Source organism: Amblyomma americanum, chromosome 7 (assembly GCF_052857255.1).
Source record: "Amblyomma americanum isolate KBUSLIRL-KWMA chromosome 7, ASM5285725v1, whole genome shotgun sequence".
NCBI classification, from domain to species: Eukaryota; Metazoa; Arthropoda; class Arachnida; order Ixodida; family Ixodidae; genus Amblyomma; species Amblyomma americanum.
In genome coordinates, this window is record NC_135503.1 from 72128325 (window position 1) to 72150093 (window position 21769).

Consider the following 21769-nt stretch of genomic DNA (forward strand, 5'->3'; position numbering starts at 1 on the left):
ATCTTCTTCTCTTTCACAGGATTTTATTCATCACGGCTACGTCAAGCCGTTATTAACACCCATATTCATGACGAGGAATTTCGCATCGATGGCTGTAATGGCTGCACTGAAACGGAGGGCAGCACCCTCGATGCCAGCCGCACTGGAATGAATTAAGAAACGAGTATCGGTTAAGTATGTTATGATTTTGAATTTACTAAGTGTAATGAGAAGCGAGCATCGCTGCATAGTTCCAGCAGAAACGAAACCCGAAATCATTTTGTTATTACCGAAAGACACCTATCTAGAGTGCTGACAAGCCCAATTTACCGCACGATTTTCACTTGCATACTCATTGGAGGCGTCTTCAATAAGTATCATTTTGCTGGTCTGAATAGCAAATCACTTTGAAACTTCAAAAATACACTCTTTTAATATGGGTTCGTGCGTGTCTCCCCTCGAATAAGAAGCGGAAAGTATTCTCAATAACTCAATGCAAATAGCTGTCGAAATCTCTAAGAGTAAGCCTTTTAGCAAAGAATATGGACTAATTATAGAAAACTGCGCTTATTGTATATTCGTGCTTGAAACATTTTTAAAACGAGATGTGTAGCGAGAAATCTCTTCATTAACAAGGAACCTAATCTCAAGTGTTGTGTTAAACCTCGTTTTACGCAACCAATTTCAAGTGATAAGACAAGCTGGGTGTTCTCAACAATGGCTATGACTCCCGCGTCTAAAATAATGCCATAGCTTGGTCGGTAGCTGTTATATTCGTGTGGTTCTCGTTCGAAGTGCTGAAATGCTTGCATGGTTGATGTCTTTTTACTCGCATGGCATCTCTGGTGTGACTAATATATATTTCTTTCTGTACTGCCGCACTACTTTGTATATAGAAATACACGAGCAAACAGAAAATAGAACAAGGTTACAATATGAACATATCAAGGGCCTTTTCCAGGAGCTTTCCCACTTTTGCTGAATGTGAACTTTGATAAGATAATTACAGCTGTGCAACCAATAACAGTTAAATAAATAGTGACTTCTCGCAACTTACTCTTCGGAACAAAGAACAATAATGCATATATGCGGAATTGGCGTCGTACAACGTTATTTATTGGCGGCAATACTCCTTAATTAATATGTAGTACCCTGTTGTATATTTCATGTAAACAAGTTTAATAACGATGAATGACTCCATGCGCAGTTTATTAACAAGGCTTGAAGACATATTCCTGTAATGTAGTTCTTGCTCTTTGTACCATGGTGCATTACCTGATTGTCAATGCCAAGCACACTAGTACTGAACCTCTCGCCTCTACCAGAGCGTTTCCACGGGCCTACTAATAATGAAATTTTCCATACACATATTTGTTGCTATTTCTTTACCAGAACGTTTCTTGTCTAACCCCAATTCTAGATTAAAGATGACACCTATGAGAAAAAAGTTCATTTTTTTACTAGCCTACATTGACCAAAAGAGCTCTGTTAAAAAAACTGCTGATTAAATTGTTATCAAATTATATTCCCTAAACAATGCTCATTTCTTGTTTTAAACAATACGCTGAAAACCTTAGGAGGGAAACCGTTTTGCATCACATAGCTACAGCTTTCCTTCTCTAGTCTCTTTTGATCCCCGGCCCCCAAATAATATTCTGTAATTTTCCCTTCACTTTTTTCACCAGTCAATTTCTTTCCTTAACATTTGTTTACTGCTTCTATGCTCTCCGAAATGATTGAGTACGTTCTCTATGTCCACTGTTGCAAAGAGAAGCTGTGGGCAATATTATTAAAGTCATCGCTAAGAATTTCACAGCAATATATCGCTACTTGTCGCATGTACTGAAGGAAAAACATATTACTTCCAGGGTGTATGTGCATCGTCAGAAGAACACTGATATATTCTGCAGAATAGTGGAGTGTAATGGTGGGTCTCGAATTTTGGTCTGTCATTCAGGATACGATAGTCTTGTTCCACAAATGTTTGAAAGACCTTTTAAACTATTCCTAGCTTTTTGTTGGTAGTACAATACAGCATACATATCATTGTTTTTTTGTTGATTTATTAATTTCAATGTTATTTACTCTATCCACCACATGCTGAGAAGGTCCTAGACATCTCGGATCAAAGTATCAAAATATTTTATATAACTGCACCAAATGAACATATTACAAGCTGATTAGGGAGGAAGAAATTACATCGTGGAGAAACTGCTGACACTTATGAAGCTGGGATGAAAAGTAGAGTCCTCTTCTCATTGTACTTTATGCTTATGTGAAAATGTGGAGATGCCGCTCGGCTGATGGCTGGCCACATCCTCAAGTCTGAGGTCACCAATTTAAGGAGTTGTCCATCGCTATTAAAGGCGCCGCGAAGCCTGCTAAAGAAACAGCAGCCAGCTGACGGGTGGGCCGTCTTTGCAAGGCAGCCATGAACGTCCTATACGCCAGCGTTCGACTTCGCACTGTCAGATTCCACTGCTTAGTTGGTGTAGCCGGTGATATAGCATCTCCGCTGAAAGTTTAATGCCCAATTCCAAATACTAAAACGTTATTAGGTGTCCTTTACAGCGTGTTGTACAGCCCCTCATGCTGCTTGCTTTTTTGGCAGCCGCCTTAGAGCGTGGTCGCACTCACTTCCACATCTCAGTGGACCTGTCGCTGGCTCATTTATTTGTTGAGCGGCGTCGGTTTCACTATAACCAATCACGTAGTCAACCCCTTAATCGGCGTCGGGCTAGTTAAACCCTCTTATTTGGGGGGGGGATCCTCTCACTCCAGATCTCGTAACCACTCGCAGCCCACCCAAATAATGGGTGAAGCTGTATAACCTTCGTTGTCATGGGATAGTTTGCACTGTTGATGGACGCTGCCCAATACTTCTGAACGCCTCTTTGTAACCTGTTGTAAGCAGTTATATGAAAAGATGAGGAACAGAAATACTGTGGGCGGACGCTTGGACAGCATCATGAAGGTAGGAATTAAAGGAAGCTGTGAAAGGCACACGATTACGGTAGGCGATGACAGGTTATTATAGCGCAGATTTAAGATCTGAAAGGACGATTACGGTAGTCGGTAGACGTGAATTCAAGAGGTACCAAGATGAGGCTTTGATAGTTGCTGAAGCAACAGGACAGCGCCGACGCAGCAAGATCTAGCTCTAAGTGCCACTATTAATGCTTTGTATTTGATAAAAGATCAGTTATTGCCAACAAAAAATTTTCATTCTGTCACGGAAGTCACATATAACTGTTCGCTTTAATAACGTATTACTCAGTATCGTATCCATGGTGTGCGGTTTTGAGAGCTTCTAATTTATAAAAAAAAACGACACGACATTGACCACACTCAGGATTGTACCACCTGGGACAAAAAAAGCCGAGGCGGAAGTTTTTACGGCAATAAAGTTGCTACCATGGTAGCCAGGTCTTTGATTGCATTCTGCTTTAGACATGATAAATGTTGCATTGTCGCGTATAAGCAGGATGCGCTGTGATGTTAGTCGTTGAGAAGTTATCACATAGCGCTTACTTTACGACTGAACATGACATAGCGGGAACAAATATAAGGATGACTGACTGATATTTGTTGCGGCAACGTATTTTTTGCGGGTTCTTTGGTAACCTGTTTTGCTCTTCTCTTGAGCGGGAAATCCAGCCAGTGAGGCCGTTTAGACTCTCACGAACGCAACGTAGCCCACCTAGATAAGGAGGTACCTGAGGTATTGTTGAAAATTTAAAAAATGAGGACTTTCTTCGTCATATCTGCAAGAAACGATTTCTGACTTGTCCGCAAACAATAGTAATTTATGTAGTGCGGGTGGAGCTCGGATATGTTATCTTGGCTCCTAATACACAATGGAATTTGCACTCACGTAGCTTTTAAGGCCACCGCAGTGATAGTGTCGATGTGGGCGGCGCCCCATAACCTAGGGGAAATGAAACATCTGCATAACAATGCGATACATTATATTATCTGCGGCTTAGTAGAATTATGTTTTATCATTGAAAATCTTGTTGTTATTATAACGTATTGGCCCTAAATACTGTTTGTACATATAGATTTTCTGCCTAACGATGTGCAGTTATAGAGCTCTACCAAGGAGGGATATTATTTGCTTATTAACCTATGTTACTGAGGCACCTCAAGGGCGCGGACGGAAGCGAAGAAAGACAGGACACATGCTCTGCCAGAACAAGACACACTTGTTCTCTCTTCGTGTCCGTCCGTGGCCTTGTGGTGCCTCAGTAACATGGATCCGTACCAATTCGTCCAATCTTCCACCCTTTTGCTTATTAAATTCGATGCTCATGCACAAAAGTCCTTTGTCTTACGGTTAGTGAGAGATAGTGTTCTTAGGGACGCTCTACAATAAAAGCCGACAAAGCGACGTATACAGCCACACTAAAATCTAAGGTTTACAATGTAGCTGGTAAGCGTTCTCGGTTATAGCTTAAGCCTAATGGCCACTCCTGAAGCAGCCCAGACTTGTCGAACTACAAGAACGGAACATAAATAGTAGAGGGCGACCAAAAGCGTATATTAATCTGTTTAACAAACAAAAAGCACAATTTTTGGGTTCCAAAAGAAGTATTTGACTGTTGTTCAAAATCAGTTCTACGTGGGGAGAATATAATGATAATGCATGAAGACCTCCAGAAAAACATGTGCCTTTGGAAGCGAATTCTTCATCTGCGACAACACTTGAAAGCATTCTTCGCCTAACCACTTACCCGAGTTCACTACAACTAAACAATGGCGGTACCTCGCACAATGGGAATACTAGGAAGCCTTCTTCGCGGGACGTAAATAAGATAGGAGCAAATGCATAAGGAGCAGTAAATTGTGGTGTCGTGCCGCGAGAAGTGTACCAACTTCAGACGACGCTCATATGCACCCTTAACAGTCTCAATCTCATAACACCAGGTTATGGTTATGATGAATAGCTGCGCTTGTGTTTATACAGAAGGTTTAGCAATATATTTTGGGAGGTTTACTCGCCTGAATGCAATGTCACGACTACCTAGGACGTACACAATGTATACTCACGGACCAATTGGCCAGATATAATGTTAAAACGACGTAAAGTCGGGGCCTGTGTGGTATCAATAAATAATAATAATAAAGTTAGAAACCGCGCAATTAAGAAGCAAGCGCCCGCCCTGTAATCGGCTTTTCTGCGTGTAACATTAACGCTGTGTTCTTCGTTAAAACTGGCTACACGAACTTTCACGACGTCATTCTGGGCGCACGCTGAGATATCGAAGGTATACTTTTTTATTCCTTTGCTTAATACTTCATTTTAAATAGGAAATCAACAACCATTTCACGTTTAACCAGAATGCAGCGCAGCTTCTTTGCGCAAAATATTACCGACACTTTTGTTCCTTTAGTTTGATTAGTTGATTTTTTTCTTTATTTTTATTACAAATGGTGAGTTACCTCAATTTTTTCGTTTAACTTCTTTGCTCGTGAAACGCAGTTATTCTGGAAGCATAGCTACATAAGGCTAAGGCTTTTTCATGATAATGGACTCTGCCCACTTCGAAGGTTCTACGCAGCGATCAGCGCGTTGTCGCGCGTTACTTAACAGGATGATTCTCACAAGTGCCACCTAGATAAGTAACACCTTAACGTTTCCTTCTTTGCACGCGACTCACGTCCCAACAGTAGTCTGAATCTCTCTTGCGGGTACAGAGTTGCCAGTCTTGCACGCTGTTATATTCGCGGACTATTACTGCGTCTCCAAAGGCTTCAGTTTACATCAGTTTCTTCTTTTATAATTATATGCAAAAGAAAGCAGGCTTTACCGCGGATGAATACTTCTTGCGGATTACAGTACACAATGTGCGGCGGCGCTCTTTTTCCCGACAGATCTGAGATAAATCCGTGGATAAATCCCCCCCCCCCAAAAAAAAAAAAACATGCATATTCTAGTTAAGATCGCACTCTGAACAAAAAAAAATGTTTTTTTTTTATCTGGCTTGTTAACTTAGTACAATTCGGCTCTGAAAATCACAGATCTGATGCGAATAACGTGAAGGAATTGTTTTATTAAGATCGAAGTGAAGCCGCGTTCATAAATGTGGTTCATACCAAGCGCCTCAAAACGCAATTTTGCTCGTAAAGCGCAGTCTCAATACTATTGTACATGTTCACTAGAAGATTTTTTGAAAAGGGGACATTATTCTTCTTGCAAATCAATATACAAATGAAGCGTTTTCTTGTGTTTGGAGCACATATAAGAAACAACAATATTTACTTCCATAGAATTGTCAGATGGTTTCTTACTTTTTGAGCCGATGCACAGGTAATGAGAGTAATGAAGAGTGCCACCACGAATGTCCATTTCAAAATAACCATAGCTGCTCTGGAAATACGAAACATTATGCAGGCTTCAGACAAGCACGCTAGTTAACAAACCACGGCTAAATGCGGAGAATGGTCACTATAACTGGTAGCGCACTAAAATATTACATTGTCTTTTAAAGGCATCAAGACTTATGAAACTGTCAAACAGTATATAGAAAGCATTAACTCCATAAGGCCCCACTGCTTAGTTGTGGCAGTGCAGCTTTGCATCATTTCGGGGGAGCGCAAGAGTGAGAGTCATAAACGTGAAGAGCACAGAAAGGGTACAAACATTTTTAGAGGATAGTAACAGGGCTCAAATCGTTTGCAAAACGTGCGATTTAAATCTGGGAGCCCTTTGGTCGCCTAGCAGCTAAAGGAACGTAAAACATGCTCGCCGAACTCAACGCCCACATGGGGGTGCCTAGTCCTGTTAGGTACGAAGGTTCTCCTCATATATAATTTTTATAGACAGAATGGGTAAACGTGGCTTTAACTCCCTTGAGGGAGATGCGCCTGTCTATCCGGAATCAAGATATAGCGCTGCAGCTCCGTGTAGAGCATAGCTATTGAGCAAACGGGATAACACTGATCGGTGCAAAGATGCGTATATTATCGTGTTCGATGGACGGGTGGTGTCTCCGGAGAACGTCTGATTGTTTTGAACCGAAGATAAACCAGACCGTTCTTCAGATTGATAAAGTTTTCGCCTAAAACCATGCAGCGAGACCATTGCTAAGAAACACCCGAGGTGCGGGCGTCTATTTGGCATCAATCCTGCAGTGCATCACACTGCGGCGTCCTTAAATTGCTCAGCAAACCAAACCTCTGAGCTGCCTAATCTCGTCATCGCTTCCTTGAGATGAGCAGCAGAGCGTGCACTTAAAAGAAAACTATGCGCACCACTGTTGAAGAAGCCGGCAACCTTTGAAAAGGCGTCGATACGAACTTCAAGCTTGGAGGTCCTTGCTCCCTTCATCATCTTTGGCCTTGGTGTCCGCTGACGGTTCGTCGGTCCTTTAAGTAGTGGATGCGGTGCGTCGTATTGGTAGTCGAGAGAGGCATCATTGATCTTTTAGGGTATCCCCTTTATCTCAATACGTGACGCCGTCGTCCTTACGAGATATTTCTCAATTGACTCATTAGCCGATGGACACGAGAATAAGAACATGCATCGTTTTTCTTGAGCCAACCACAGCTAAATGGGCTGTTGCTGTAAGGTGCCCGTAGAAAGGGCTCATTGGCCCTCATTATTGCAAAAACACGTTCTCTAGGCATCGCATCTCCCCGGGCATAACTGCCATGGGCCGGAGCCAGCAACTTGGCCGATGACTATATTCGGCGTAGCCCAGCGCGGTCAGCTGCAGTGCTGATTTTACTATAGAATCTCGTCCTCTAATTGTGGCGCCCCTTCTAGCAACTACTCCATTGTATCCGAAAGATAATTCTCAGGCAATAGAAAACAACAATACATTGTAGCTTACCGCCAGTCTACGTGTGTTCCTCAAAATACGCGGGTACGCAAGCACTCAATATGCCGGTTACATGAAGCCACTAAGGCGCAAATTTTGTATTCGTAGGTACATGCCGTGAGCTCTTTTTAAGAGTAGGAGTGGTTCCTTTCTTTCCGGCTAGATTCTCATTATATCATCTAGACAGAAAAATTATGTCTCTGTCTGTAGCCGTTCATTTACCTGTTCTGAAATGTCATTGCAAAGCAATAAACATTTTCTTATAATGGTCGTTCCGTATATCACAAACAATAGGAAGAGCCGTCCCGTTTGAAATGAGTCAATGGGTTTTATTACCATACGTTAAAGTCGAGCAGCGTCACTTTCGTATATCAATTCTTGAAAGCCTGAACGGTTGTATTGAAGTAGAGAAAAATTGCCGTTGAATCCTGTGCACAGTGAACAAAGCGGTGAGGTAAGAGGAGAATTCTTGGGCTCAAGTGCAACAGCTGTAAATTTTCGGTGCAGAATGCGTCTTGGTATATGCAGCGAGCTCACTGTTATGCGCTCAACAATGAAGCAGGCGTTTCTGTACTGATAATGTACCCCAGAAAAATAGGTCGCCGTACTTTTCGCATCCTTTGCTAAGCATGCTAGCAAGGTATAAAGAATGAGTTCACTTGTAGTAGAATGGATACTGGCACAGATAGCTTTGTGAAGGTCCATATGTTCAAGTTTTTTAACTTAGTATTTATCTCGGTGAGAGGTACCGTATTGTTTCGATAAAAAGCTCTTTATATGCGCGTGCCTTTTTCCTCTTCATTCTTTGTGGCTTTGTATGTGTTTTGTATGATTTTTTTTGTACAGTATTCTGCAGACAGAATTGAATAAAAAGTTTCAATGTAGACAGTCTTTATGAAGAAATGCAGTCTACGGTGAGACTCTCCGACTGCTACTAAAAAAAAAAAAACTTCGAAATAAGCTCTGCTATCGCTGAGAGTAGCTATCGCGTGCGTGACTGTGAGCGCCTAGGGAATGAGAGACAAATGATATATTGCCTCTCCATTATTATCATGTGTCGAAATTCGCGGCCAACAAGGATAAATTTAAAAGCTGCTGCAGCTTTCCGCAAAGTTTTGTTTTTCGTAAACGCTCACGAACATTCATTGTTATATCTCGAAACTGTTGCTTTACGCTAGTTATTTTGTTTTATTATTCTTGTGAAAATCCTGCTGAGCTAAAAAAACGCACTACAAAGTTGTTTAATATTTATTGCCTTTCTATAAGCACGCCGCTCGTGAATATATGCGCTGATAGATTTTTTCACAAAACACAAATTTTTAGTCTCGAATTGTGGCTGTTGTTTTTGAGTAGACATTCCTAAAATCAGAAAAACCTTCATACAAGGAGTACGCTGAACTGGAAGGAGGTATCACGCCCTTCGCGCAGAATTCCTCAAACATTTGGAATCATAACTGTGGTCCGAGATTCGTCGAAATCTGTATACCAAAGCCTTCTTGATTCAGTACCCCTGACATGAAAACGACAGCTGTATGCAACGTGTCTCTTGGTGAAATCACCGATGAGTGTTATCTATCTGCAACAAAAGGATGTCCAGTAGATAAACCATATTTTGTGCATTTTTCAGACTTAAAGAGCGCGAAGACAAAGCGGGAAAAATAAACTTATACACTGTACAAATAGCTGCTTACTGGCAACTGTTTCATTGAGATTTATATGTACAGTAGGAACACTTTCACGTCTGCGACAATGAGCTTTGCGAGCAACAGGTGACGCCGGGGAAGGTTCTGGATGCAAAGTTTAACACCTGACAAAATACGTGTCTTGCTCGACAGGTGTGGCCTTTAAATGCCGCTAACATGTAATAACATCTCCACCTGGCAGACACGACAGTAGATTAATTCACGATTGCAGAAACATCGGAGACGTTTAGACGGATGCCCGAGAGGCAACTTTCAGATTTACGGATTCACTGCAAGGAGCAAAGGTGGTGACGAGTACTCAAGAAGAGAATTTTTTTCCTGATCCCTTTACAGTTAACCTGAGAACTTCCAGAGGCATACTTCAATGCCAAGATTCCCAAACATTCCATCAGCTCGTTTTGCGTGGTTTTCGCGAGAAGAGCTTGAAATAATCGGCAAACAATTGTGGCATACCAGGCAACATATGCTTCTGTGAAGGTGTGACCGCCATTTTTCACTGCTGTCTTTATTGTATTGTGTGTTAGGCTTCAGAATGATGGCATGCACCTGATTTTGATTTTCGCGTTCTTCTGAATTTATTTCTTCACATAATCAAACAACATTGCAATCGGCATCCTTGCTTGTAGTACAGGAACTGATCCAGGCAGTGGGAAGTCAGTGGTGGCCAGAGAATGAAGTCTCCCTCTTACACCGCTAAACAAAAAAACCATCGCTGAGAGAAATCAACCCTGAAGTGGAGAAGCAATTATAGAATGAACCACAATGCAACTAAACTTTCTAGTACGCGCAAAAGGTTAAAGTGCAGCCGTGCAGCACTCCGCAGTGGAAACTTTCGAATTAATGTCGAGCATTGACGTCTTACTATTGCGCACAATGTTTTCAATGCGAGCGCATATTTTTCGCCTCACTTTCTTTAAATAGTACCTTAGCAAAAGGTAATCAAACGACAATGTACTGGCTAACACTCATAATGCCCTAACCGCGGTGCAGGCGAATGTTTTCCTTGAACAATGAATAGTGTTCCAGGCTTCGTTCTGGTTCTTGAAGGCCATGATATCACAATTGGTGGGAGAAAGGATAAGTATTGGTTTGTAGTGCCAGCAATTCCAGGACGGTCACTTTATGCATGCTTGCTGGGCTAGTTAGTCTTAGTAGAATAAATGGCAGTGCAGAACAACATTAATGAAAGCATGACGACAGAGACAGAGTGCAAAGAGCACTCTTTTTACTCTGTCTCGGTCGTCGTGTCTTCCTTAATGCTATTCGCGCTGCCATATAATCTGCTAATCGCTTTATACGTCCTGTTCCAGCACAAGCTGGAAATAAGCAGGGATTTAAAGAGCACCTTGCGGAACCTGCGAAAGTTTTGCAAAGTTGAGTTAGTCTGAAATGAGTGGTCTTTAAGGTTCCGCTCGCAACAAGCAGGATAAGCGAACAAATAAAAAGACAGCATACTCTGAATTTAAATACTACAACCGTGATCACAATCTTGGCATCTTGCGTCTGCCGAGTCCGACACACACTCATTTAGGTACCATGACCATTAGCATAATGTGAATTATTTTACAAATGCCGGAAATTGGAGAAATCACATTGTATATATGTACTAATTCACACGCTCGTCCTTGCTTCGTGCCGTCCATTCTTCCTTCGGTCCGTATGTCCCTCTGTCGGTCCGTCCGTCCGTCCGTCCATTCGTCCATCGTAGAAGAAGCAGTCTTCCATTTCATCCGCATAGCACTTCAGAGATGAAACAGATGCACCCGACAACTATCCCCAATCCACAGCAATGGGTTGGTGCTGTAAGGAGTGTGCCTTTTTTATACACTTATGAACTTAATTTCACTCACGACTATCAAAACGTTTTGCCTATTGGACCGGTTCACCGATCTTCTTCATCTGCTACTTAGACAATCAGTTATTGACAACCTAATTTTATGTCTTGACGTACTTCACGCCTGATAGAGCGCCTCATTTTCTCTCGTGCACCCCAGCAATGCGTAGACGAGTTCCGTCAATGCAAACAGCATAGTAGCGGACCTGTAGCATGCTCCACGACTTCTATTCAGGATTGCAAATTTAAACGCTGTTACATTTCAATCTCCGTCGTTTGGAGCTCTAGTATGAGTAGTGAAAGAATGGTAGCACTCCTTTGATTTTTTTTTATGTTTGCGACCTTCCTTGCTGGTATGAATAGTGGGAGCCTTGTTAGTTATCAGCTCTGGCATTTTAACGCATGTTAAGTTTATACACTGTGTCATTTGACACCAAGGTCGACGTATCAAACATCGCGGCGTCAAGGGGTGGATGAATAAACGAGAGGTGCAATTACTCTCGAGAAGACTTAGGTAGTGATACCTGGACACCTAAAATATCAGTGTAATGCTATCATTGACGAGACTAAGAGAGAAAATTTTTTGAAAGGGTGGCGAAAGATTTCTGCTGCTCTCAAAACGGTGATGACGGCGGCTTCCCACATGATTACACGCTTAACAACGCAGAAGCAAGAGCCGTACTTCAGCTTCCTGTGTGGCGGTGTCTTTTAAGGAGTTGCGAGAAGACTTTAGGAAGAACTGTCCGCTTTTTCCCCCTTCTGCATTTTGTTGAGGTAAGAAGTCTGAAAAAAAATGCTTTCACGTCGCTGCCCCAGAGAAATAGATAAGTGCCCAAGATATCAAATAAGTATAAGCCCTAAAACCCACAGTGTGGCGCCCGGTTTTTCAAAGAAAACAAAAATGTCCATGTAGGCCTCTAGTCGAGTGTTTCCCTAAAAATGCCGAGTTTCTTTCAAAATTAATGCCTGAATCATATTAGTAAAAACCGGAACTCTTGAAGTCATCATATAGTTTATGGTTTCGAACCGTTGTTTAAAATTTGTGATGTGGTAAACAGGGCAAGATGCGATAAGAAGATGAGAAATTATGTTAATGGGATTCATTCGTTGACACACTAAATTAATATTTTTACGATAAGACGAAATGAAAATTTGTGTTTGCGCAGGCGAGCGCTGCGCACGTGAAGAAGCATTAGGTAACTTGTGTTGGGACCTTGTTACTGTTCTGTATATAAGCTGTATATATAAGGTTGGGGTACCATTCGGATTCTCACACTATGTCATCAAACTAAGCAGCTGATGGGTTAGTCTAGCTAACACACGCATATTTCTTAATTGAGGGAAACCTCATATGTCATCAAATGCCGAAAACAGAAGTCATGAGGGTAACCGTGGGTAACCTGATCGAGGACCGCGTGCAACATGCATAATTGATGGGCTGTGCAAGAACGGCTTATATTTATTTTCTATTACAACCAGGTCCTTACTTGGCAACGGGAGGCAATATTTACGGGAGTGATTTCCACATAAAACCACAAAGCAGTGACAACTTTTTTTTATGTTTAAATAGAGCCGCCCAAAACTGCACTGTGAGATAAATAATACTCAGAATTGGGAACACTTACAAAATATAAAGGAAGCTTGACCGTAAATCAAATCACTTTTTGTTTGTTTTTATACCACCCACTTTTTTAAATTTTATTACGGCCGCAAACACGTACACACACGCGCACACACAAAGCAAAAGAATTGTAGGCGTGCTGGCGTGCCCCTGAAAGAAACGGGTTAATGGTTTTGTGGGTTTATAGGGGTTTAACGTCCCCGAACGACTCAGGCTATGAGGGACACTGTAGCGAAGGGCTCCGGAAATTTCGACCACCTGTTGTTCTTTAACGTGCACTGACATCAGAAACGTCGGAAACTGCCTACTTCTAGAGAATTGCAAATACTGAGCTCTGGTAAAAAAAAAAAATATTCTTACCGCTTTTGATCCTGAACGACGGCGTTTGGTCCTTGTGTGGCGGTAAAATCTGCAACGAGCTCATTTTTGTCGAGCAATAATTGATGAAGTTAAACAACTCCCCTTTGATATATTTTTTTATTATTTATCGCCTGGTATCAATTGCCAACTTGAGTCGAGATTAAATGATATATTTAACAAGTATTTAGTAGCTACTACTGCTTATGGACAAGAATGTTGTGAGAAATGAAGGGGTCAAATACAACACGACCGCGGTAGTTCGTGATAGTATATTTGGAAAAAAATGGCTATATGCACATTTCCAATTAAGCAAGGTGGGCTTCTGTTCACTCCACTAATAGATTTCTTTAATGCACGTCACGATATCATTAGAAAGCAAATAAACTATTCAATACCTCCTGTGGGGACCGAAACATAGCCGCTAATGCAGGTGTCGAAGACGCCACAAGGTGCGTAATTGGCTACAGCTGGGGTTAGCCTTGCGTTAAATCGGCCGGCGATGTCTACGCAGCAGCAGTGTGCTAAAAAGTAAAAAAATGCAAGAGTTTCTGCTACAGTTCTGAGACTAATCTAGAAGCATAAGCACGCACAAGAGCTAAACTGTCAACCACAATCGATGTGTACTTTTGCATCCTGCACGAACTGTTTCTTTTTGATGTGTCCCGTTACCACGTGGATAAGCGATGTCCTGTAGAGATCCGAGTGTCGCCCCTGCCTTCTCGAGAGAGGCGCAGGAGATCTAGTCCGCCGCGTCACGGCCCTGGCACGACCTGAATTTATGTTGTCCATTCGCGCGTACACACACACACACACACACACACACACACACACACACACACACACACACACACACACACACACACACACACACACACACACACACACACACACACACACACACACACACACACACGCACACGCACACGCACACGCACACGCACGCACGCACGCACGCACGCGCACGCACGCGCACGCACGCACGCACGCACGCGCACACGCACACGCGCGCTGGCTGGAGAGGCGTACAGGCCTCATTATTGTGAGCAGTTTAATGTTTCCCGTCACAACTACTGCAGCTAAAGTCAGTTTGGTCATCAAAAAGGGCGGCGTTTAGCGCTTGCATAACGCTTTTTGTGCGCAAATTCTGTGACAGTAGCTTTGATTTTGAGTATAATATTTCAACGTTTTCTACGAATGCACCCTATTTTTGCTCTGAGTAAAAAATTCTACTTCACCTCTGTTCACTTATTCCAAAGTAAGCAGAGATATTGTTTTACCTTAAGCTTGTCCTGCGTGCGGTTAATTAGAAATTAATAAATTGTGCAAAGGCGTTAAGTTCTTACCAGATCCTGTTGAACAAGTAACATTTTCTCTACGCTGGGGCTTGGCACTTCAAGAGAAGCCATTATTCCTGCATGTTTCCTGATGTTCAGAACAAATTATTGCCGTAGTACTTAAGCGATAGGCTCCATCCTGGCTTATCTTCCCTCCAATGCACTGATAAATAATTCTCGTTGCAGAGGAGCTATGCTTACTTTGAAAAGGATTCTGGTTTCCGTGCTCATCGTGTTCGTCGCTCTTATTATTTGTGCATCCACTGAGAAAGTAAGTAATCGTTCTTTTGTTTCTTACAACGTGGCCCCTAGTACTAAATCCAGACGCTCGAGGATCCTTGAAAACACGTGATTTTCTAATCATTCGTGCCACAAATTAAGTGGTTTTTTGTAAGCCATCCCCGTTTGCATCGATATATCACTGAACTAAAGTCGCGGTGGAAGAGCTGACGTGCACCCTCAATGGGCCGGGTGTGCACCCCAAATAGGATATTGGTCTCGCTGTATTCTCATTAAAATGGCTGCCTCATACAACAGGCACACTTGGATGGCAGTAGGCAGGCGACCAGTACATACCACGAAGCAAAATTTTACGAAGTGCTCACTGTGTGTTTTAGTACCTTCAGAAATAAAAAATTCACAGGACGCTTGCTACTATTTAACGCGAGATTTAGCGATAGCTGTGTAGGCATTTAGTTTTGGCAGGCCGCGGTGTTCTAAACACAGCCGCCCGTAGGCTTATTAGACCCAGGTTGGCCGTGACATAAGGCGACATCAGTTGATGCGACACGAAAAGACGCACAGCATTAATAAAGGCCTTAACACATCCTGCGTGGTGTCATGCGGGATAACCATTCCTGGGTTGCCATGGTAAGAGCTGGGTGCGTTACCATGGCAACCATGATAACCATGGTAACGCACCAACCGGTTTACGCCTACGGTGACGCGCAAGTCAGAGACGGACGCCTAACAGCTGTCCCTGCAAAAAAATTGAGTAGCAAACACAAAGCTACCGTCGTTGGGGTGAACTGCCGCGGAACAAGGCGGTACTCTGCTTAGCTATGACAGGGAACGTTCCAAGCGTGCTCAGTGTACTGTCATAAAATGCGATTGCGTCGTGGTACTACTCGTCCGACAATACCACATACAGAGAAGAAGGAAGCGGAGCCTAAAAAACTATGTAACTCGCGTTATATACGATAAAGAAATAGTTATCTTGCGTATACAAAATTATCACAACAAGTAGCAGTAAATATAACGTCAAAGTTTCTAGGCGGAGATTATTGTTCTGAAATCCTTATCTGAGTTGAAGACAGAGGCCGAGAAAGAGTAAACATGTTGTTTTCTTGAGCAAGCAGAAGCATGGACTTCGTCAAAATCGTTCGAGAACGTCCAGCATTTATGTTAGACAAGTGAAGCTTTAAATTGCTGGTCCCTGTAAGTCGCAAAGAACTATATTAGCCTTGCTGTCCACCATGAGCGTTAAGCACTCGTCATGCACAGCCACAGGCGCGATGAGAGGTGGAGATTCCAAAACCCTAAGTGCAAGCGGATCGATCGCGAAACTTTTTTTACAGGCTCATCTCTTGCATATCATAATATATAAAACCGCTTAAGCTGCCGCGGTCACGATGTGCTCTACTAGCCCATCTTCATGCATTGGCCCTTATGTTAATCACACTCCGCTGAGAAATGTTCCTGGGAATTAATCTCATTGTGGAAAGCATGGCTAATAAAAGTGGGCAATTGCTTAGAAGTAGCTTGTATTCCAGTGTTGTCACAGGAACAGAAACTGTTGCCTAAATGGGAGCTTTTTAGAAAGTTTTATTACGCTGTTATTTAACTTCCCCTTTTTAAAATTAAAAGAGAACAGTCGAAAGGTCTATCTTTAGGAACCTAGAAGCTGCGCTTTTTTTCTGTTTGGCTTTGAATTAGTACGCTGTTGTGCGCGGCCTATGACAATTATCTGATGTTCTTAAAAGTAGTAATGTCGGTGCTTTTTCAGGCGTGGTATTTTTGTTTACATGGAAGACACTCCTCTGGTTTATTGTAAATGTTTCGCTCTAGTTTCCTTTACCGCGTCCTTTTGTCGCGTTTTTTTTTTGCGCAGCCTCCACTGGCATATACGAATAATTAGCTGTTGCCCTAGGACGTTTATCTACTACTGGATATCAGCAGAAAAAAAATACTCTTCAGAAAAGCAGTAAAACATGCGCTCCTAGGTAATCAATTCTTGTCGCGCAGTAAGTGCCCAGAATGGGAGGGAGAAAATTGATTTGTAAGCAAGATGCTTCAAGAGAAGGCGATTTAATGATAAACAAAATGTCGTTAAGAAATTAGCATATGAATGCTTCGTCCATCACCGCTGCCTTTCTCTGCGCACGTTCACCTGCCAGCCTCCGGCGCTGAGGTTTAAAAGCACCCGTCTTCAAGTAACAATCTTCTGTGCCCGATACACAAGTACTTGCGCTTGCCAGTCCAAGTTCGAACGCGTGCCTTATTTGAAGCCTACGCTTGGTGGCATTGGATGAAATGCTTGATTCAAACTGACATCAAAACTTCAACAAAATTCGTGGATAGCCTAAATGATCTGGAAACGTCGAAAAATATGGCAGTCAGCCTTCGTCCTTGCGTATTAAACTGAGAGCCTCGCGAGCTGTGGCAGTATTTCTGCTACACCAGCTCAGGTGCTTCACTATCGATGGCAGATGCCGGGGATAGCAAAAATCTTTTCCTTCCTTTTTACTATTATTTTATTAAAAAACCACTACCACGAAATATAATGCGCAAGCTCCGGAAGCTGCACACTGAGGGCGCCACTAGTCAATGAGCTCACAAATTTAGACTCTACTTGCCAACGCCTTCTCCTCCTCGTAAGTGGCATTTATCGGCCGTAAACATTTCTGCTTTTAACTCCACAGGAAAAACTCTTGAAACAAGACTAAGGTTTTCGGTAACCAACCATTAAAAATGACTCCTGTGAGCAGTTCGACGGAGAATTTGAACACTGTGCTACATATGCACATGTGATCAAACGAGCGGACCGCATCATGGATGGCCCGCTGGCATAAGTGTCATTTGTCAGCGTGTCCACCAGCTCTTTCAGACGACGATTGTTCAACCGAAGGTCGCGGAGTGTGTTGATATAGCCATACTAACAATGCTTGAGCGGATGTGAACGCTCCGCAGAAATACGAAAATTCGCACCATGAATTCCGAGCGGAAGTGTCGTCTCGTAGTCTTATCTGCGTCGCACTCGAGGGTCACGTGGCACGATTATGCGGTATTAGGCCATGAAGCTATAAAAGAGCGTATTGGTGTCCAGCACGCTGTTTATGACGAGCTTTTTAAAACTGATGCTGCAGAAACCAAGCTCCTGCGCTTCAAAGGTCTAAACGAGCATCTAAAAACGCGATGCTCTCTGCATCACTGAGCAGTGTTTCTAATCCGCTTAACGTTAGAGTGAAAACAAGAACACATGAGAGTCACGCACACATGCCAACCAAACAGTGACGAAAGGTTTAAATACTTGAGCGTGCAAAGTGTATCGTGCAGGAAACTATATTAGACGCGCCACATTTCCGTAGAAACTACAAATACGCAGAGCAATAGCGGGTTCATTCCGGGTTGGAAGCAAGCTAGCCAGCGCTTGTTAATACAGCAAGCTTGTACCGATCTTGCTGGAATTTACACTGTGCAAACTTGTTCCGCCCACAAAACGGCGAACTGAAATGGGTGCTGTCGTTTCCTTCTGGGCTCCTGCCCACCAGCGGCTGACTTGGCGCACGCTAGTGAAGTTCACTGAAAGAAATGACGTTTACGTCACGTCAAAGCAACCCTCGAAGACATCTGGTTTCTCATCCAGATGCCTGAGGGCACTTGAATGACAGTATTGGTTGTCGGTGAATATTGGTTATTTTGCTCTTTGTGGGTATGCTGACGTCGGTACGGCAGAAATAGGCGTATTTATCTCTAAGGAAATCGAATTTAAAACTTTTCTGGTAATCAATTTAAACTCATGTTCTCCTTGATGAAAACGATGGACTGGCAGCGTTTTGGAAGGAATATCCACGTAGTGTAGCCCCGGGGATTTGCGAAACATCATTGTGGACGTAATCATTTTACTGGCGAAATCAGCCAGTGATGGTGACAACAGCATTTGTTTTGTTTTCTGCCTTAAATAAGCCCGATTTTTGTGATACTGGTCTCCTTACAATCAGGAGGTGTTAGCAAATCAATAGACCAACTTTATTGGTCATCATTGTCTCTCTAAAGATGCAGGTCATCATGAAAGCGCGACGTATTGCATTCGTGTTGGTTTAAAAAAAAGAAATCTAAAGGATTCTGTGCCTTCTTACGATGAATCTTCACTTCTGAGCTTAAATAAGCTTTCATTCTGTCTCGCAGCGACGGAAGGCTACTCCGCAGTCTCGCCTAAAAATGAGATTCCGAATCACACCGGGGTCGCGCGCGCAAGGAAGATTTACCTGCCGCGACTATCGACAGAGAGTAAGTATTTATATTGATTATGTATTATTAAAACCCGCTGAGATAACATGATACAATTGTACGTGTACGAAGGATATTATTATTCGTTTGACACCGCTTACGAAAATGCTTCGGAACACGGTTTGACATAGAAATCACGTTTTGCTACATCCGCAATCGCTTGACACGTCGCTTTAAGTTGGATGACCTGCATCGCGTTCTTGATCATTGGATCTCACCGCGGCGAGCTCCCCCTTTTAAGAGAAAAGGAAAAGAACCATAAATAAGCTAAAAGAAAATTACAGACAAAAGCTTTAAGAAACCAGCATTATGTCTATCTTTAAAAAAATTGCACACGAGAAAAGAGTGTGCGCTGAGTCAATGTTTCTCATAGACATTTTCACCACAGGGATGAACGCCAAACGCTCCACTAATGTTTATATAAGTGGCGGTGTTTTAATAGACTCAAAAGCTGGGGAATAAATATATTTGTGTTGCTGCTACATCTGCACGTCTGTTCTTCTAAACATAATCGTTTCTTCGAAAGACTGTCTCACATTAGCGAGAAGTCTTTTGTTTTTGTGGATTTCTGACAGCGCGATATTCAATGGAGTACCTCACCAATGTGAAACGCAAGCAGTCGAATTTGGACATAGTAGACGTTATGTTTCCAGAAACTTTGTATAGGTCTCTGTACAGCGGAGGCCAACGTATTCATAAAGATGTCATAAAATAGCTTACGAAAATAATAATCGCAGCAGTCTTTAAAACGTTCTTCTTCAAACTGCATTCCAATACCTTGCCTGTCAAATATTGGTTAGAATAGAGAGGTGTGTTCCTGCAATGGGGGACTAATTGCCTCCTATGCTTTAAACCAGAGAGTGCCGAAAATGTAATTCTCGATTGCAGGGACGATGTATTCTTCTGGGACGTCCTACAAAATACTCATAAAAAGACCTTTCACTCACACCCAGAGGGTGGCAGAAAGTTAGGTGGGCGGTGGAGATTGGGAAGATGATATTAAGATGTTTGCTGGGGCAGAGTGGCCGCAGCATGCACAGAAAAGGGCTAATAATAACACATCTACGCCCAGGATACTGACTAAATATAGTTCTAACTTTTACTCCACCTAGGGCATCTAAACTCGACGTTAGCCTTTATGAAGCTTGTACGAGACACACTAAAGTGATTAAATTTATTTCCCTTATTCCCTAGTGCAATACTTCGCCCATAATAGTATATATTTGATTTTATGAAATCAGGCTTTGAACTTTAAAAATCTTACAGGCTGAGACATGTTTAGGCTTCGCGAGTACCTCTCTACGGTCGAGTTTGGATTCGACCTCAATTTCTAACATGCGTTAAAAAGCACTCGTACGATATCCGCTGCAGTGGCTCAGTGGTTAGGGCGCTCGGCTACTGATCCGTAGTGCCCGGGTTCGAACCCGACCGCGGCGGCCGCGTTTCGATGGAGGCGAAACGCTAAGGCGCCAGTGTGCTCTTCGATGTGAGTACACGTTAAACATCCCCAGGTGGTCGAAATTATTCGGGAGCCTGCACTACGGCACCTCTTCCTTCTCTTCTTCTTTCACCCCCTCCTGTATCTCTTCCCTTACGGCACGGTTCAGGTGTCCAACGATATATGAGACAGATACTGCGCCATTTAGTTCCCCCCGCCCCAAAGAAAAAAAATTAAACAATTATTCCAAACGACAAAGCCAAGTAGCTGCTTTCATCCCGCACTGTCATCAGTATGGCATATGCTGGCTATAGTCCACGATTGTCCTTGCGAGAGAGGCGGCACATAATTTCCGCCAATTCGCTTGCAAATTCAGATCATTGTCTTCAGTAGTCCAGCAAAAAAAAAACACCTGCGCCGTATTCTATAAGCTGTCCATTGTATATTCTTCATTTCACCTCTATTTGGTCCTCTGTAATTATATTCTAAGTATTGCTATCCCACTACGCATTAAAAAAAATTGAAACATTCCGCTATGCACCTTGGTTACGGTGACTATTGGCTCCCTTAATAAGTTTGTAAAACGAGCCCCTCATTTCCTTTACCTTGTCTGCTAATAGCTTAACGAGGGTCTCGGTTCTGGCAGTCTTGATCCCATAGGTAGCCTAAGAGGGCTCTCGCGCAGTTTCCACCCTCGCCGTTCGATGAAGTTCCACGTCACACCCGCGGTAATACAGGACGTGCTACGTCCGCCGCTATGGACAAGGGTGGCGCTGGCGAACACTCTCAATGTTCTCTTACACCGAATAAACATAAATACCCACGAGAGCAGCAGACTGGACAGCCGTCGCCGTCGTTCAGTTGGTAGAGCACCGGACGCGATATTTGAAGGTCGTGGGTTCGGATCCCACCGGCGGCATGGTTGTTTTTCCTGCTGCTTTATAAGTATTTTTATATGAGAGATAGGTTAATCTAATTTATATTATCCCACTACAATATCAAGAATGAAACATTCCCCTATGCACCTTGGTTTTGGTGACAGTTGGCTCCCTTGATAAGTTTGACAAACGAGCCCCTCATTAACTTTACCTTTTCCGCTAATAGCTTAACCAAGGTCTCGGTTCTGGAAGTCTTGATGCCATGGGTAGCATAACAGGGCTCTCGCACA

General features: G+C 42.8%; 1 long non-coding RNA gene across 1 annotated transcript; it reads right to left on the bottom strand.

The window, feature by feature from the left end:
* Positions 1 to 7891, bottom strand: LOC144097219 (uncharacterized). Its single transcript, XR_013306955.1, has 4 exons — positions 7815 to 7891; positions 6271 to 6349; positions 3854 to 3907; positions 1 to 142 (listed from the first exon to the last, which is right to left on the bottom strand). It is a non-coding gene; the product is annotated as an uncharacterized LOC144097219 (long non-coding RNA).
* Positions 7892 to 21769: the final 13878 nt, after the last annotated feature.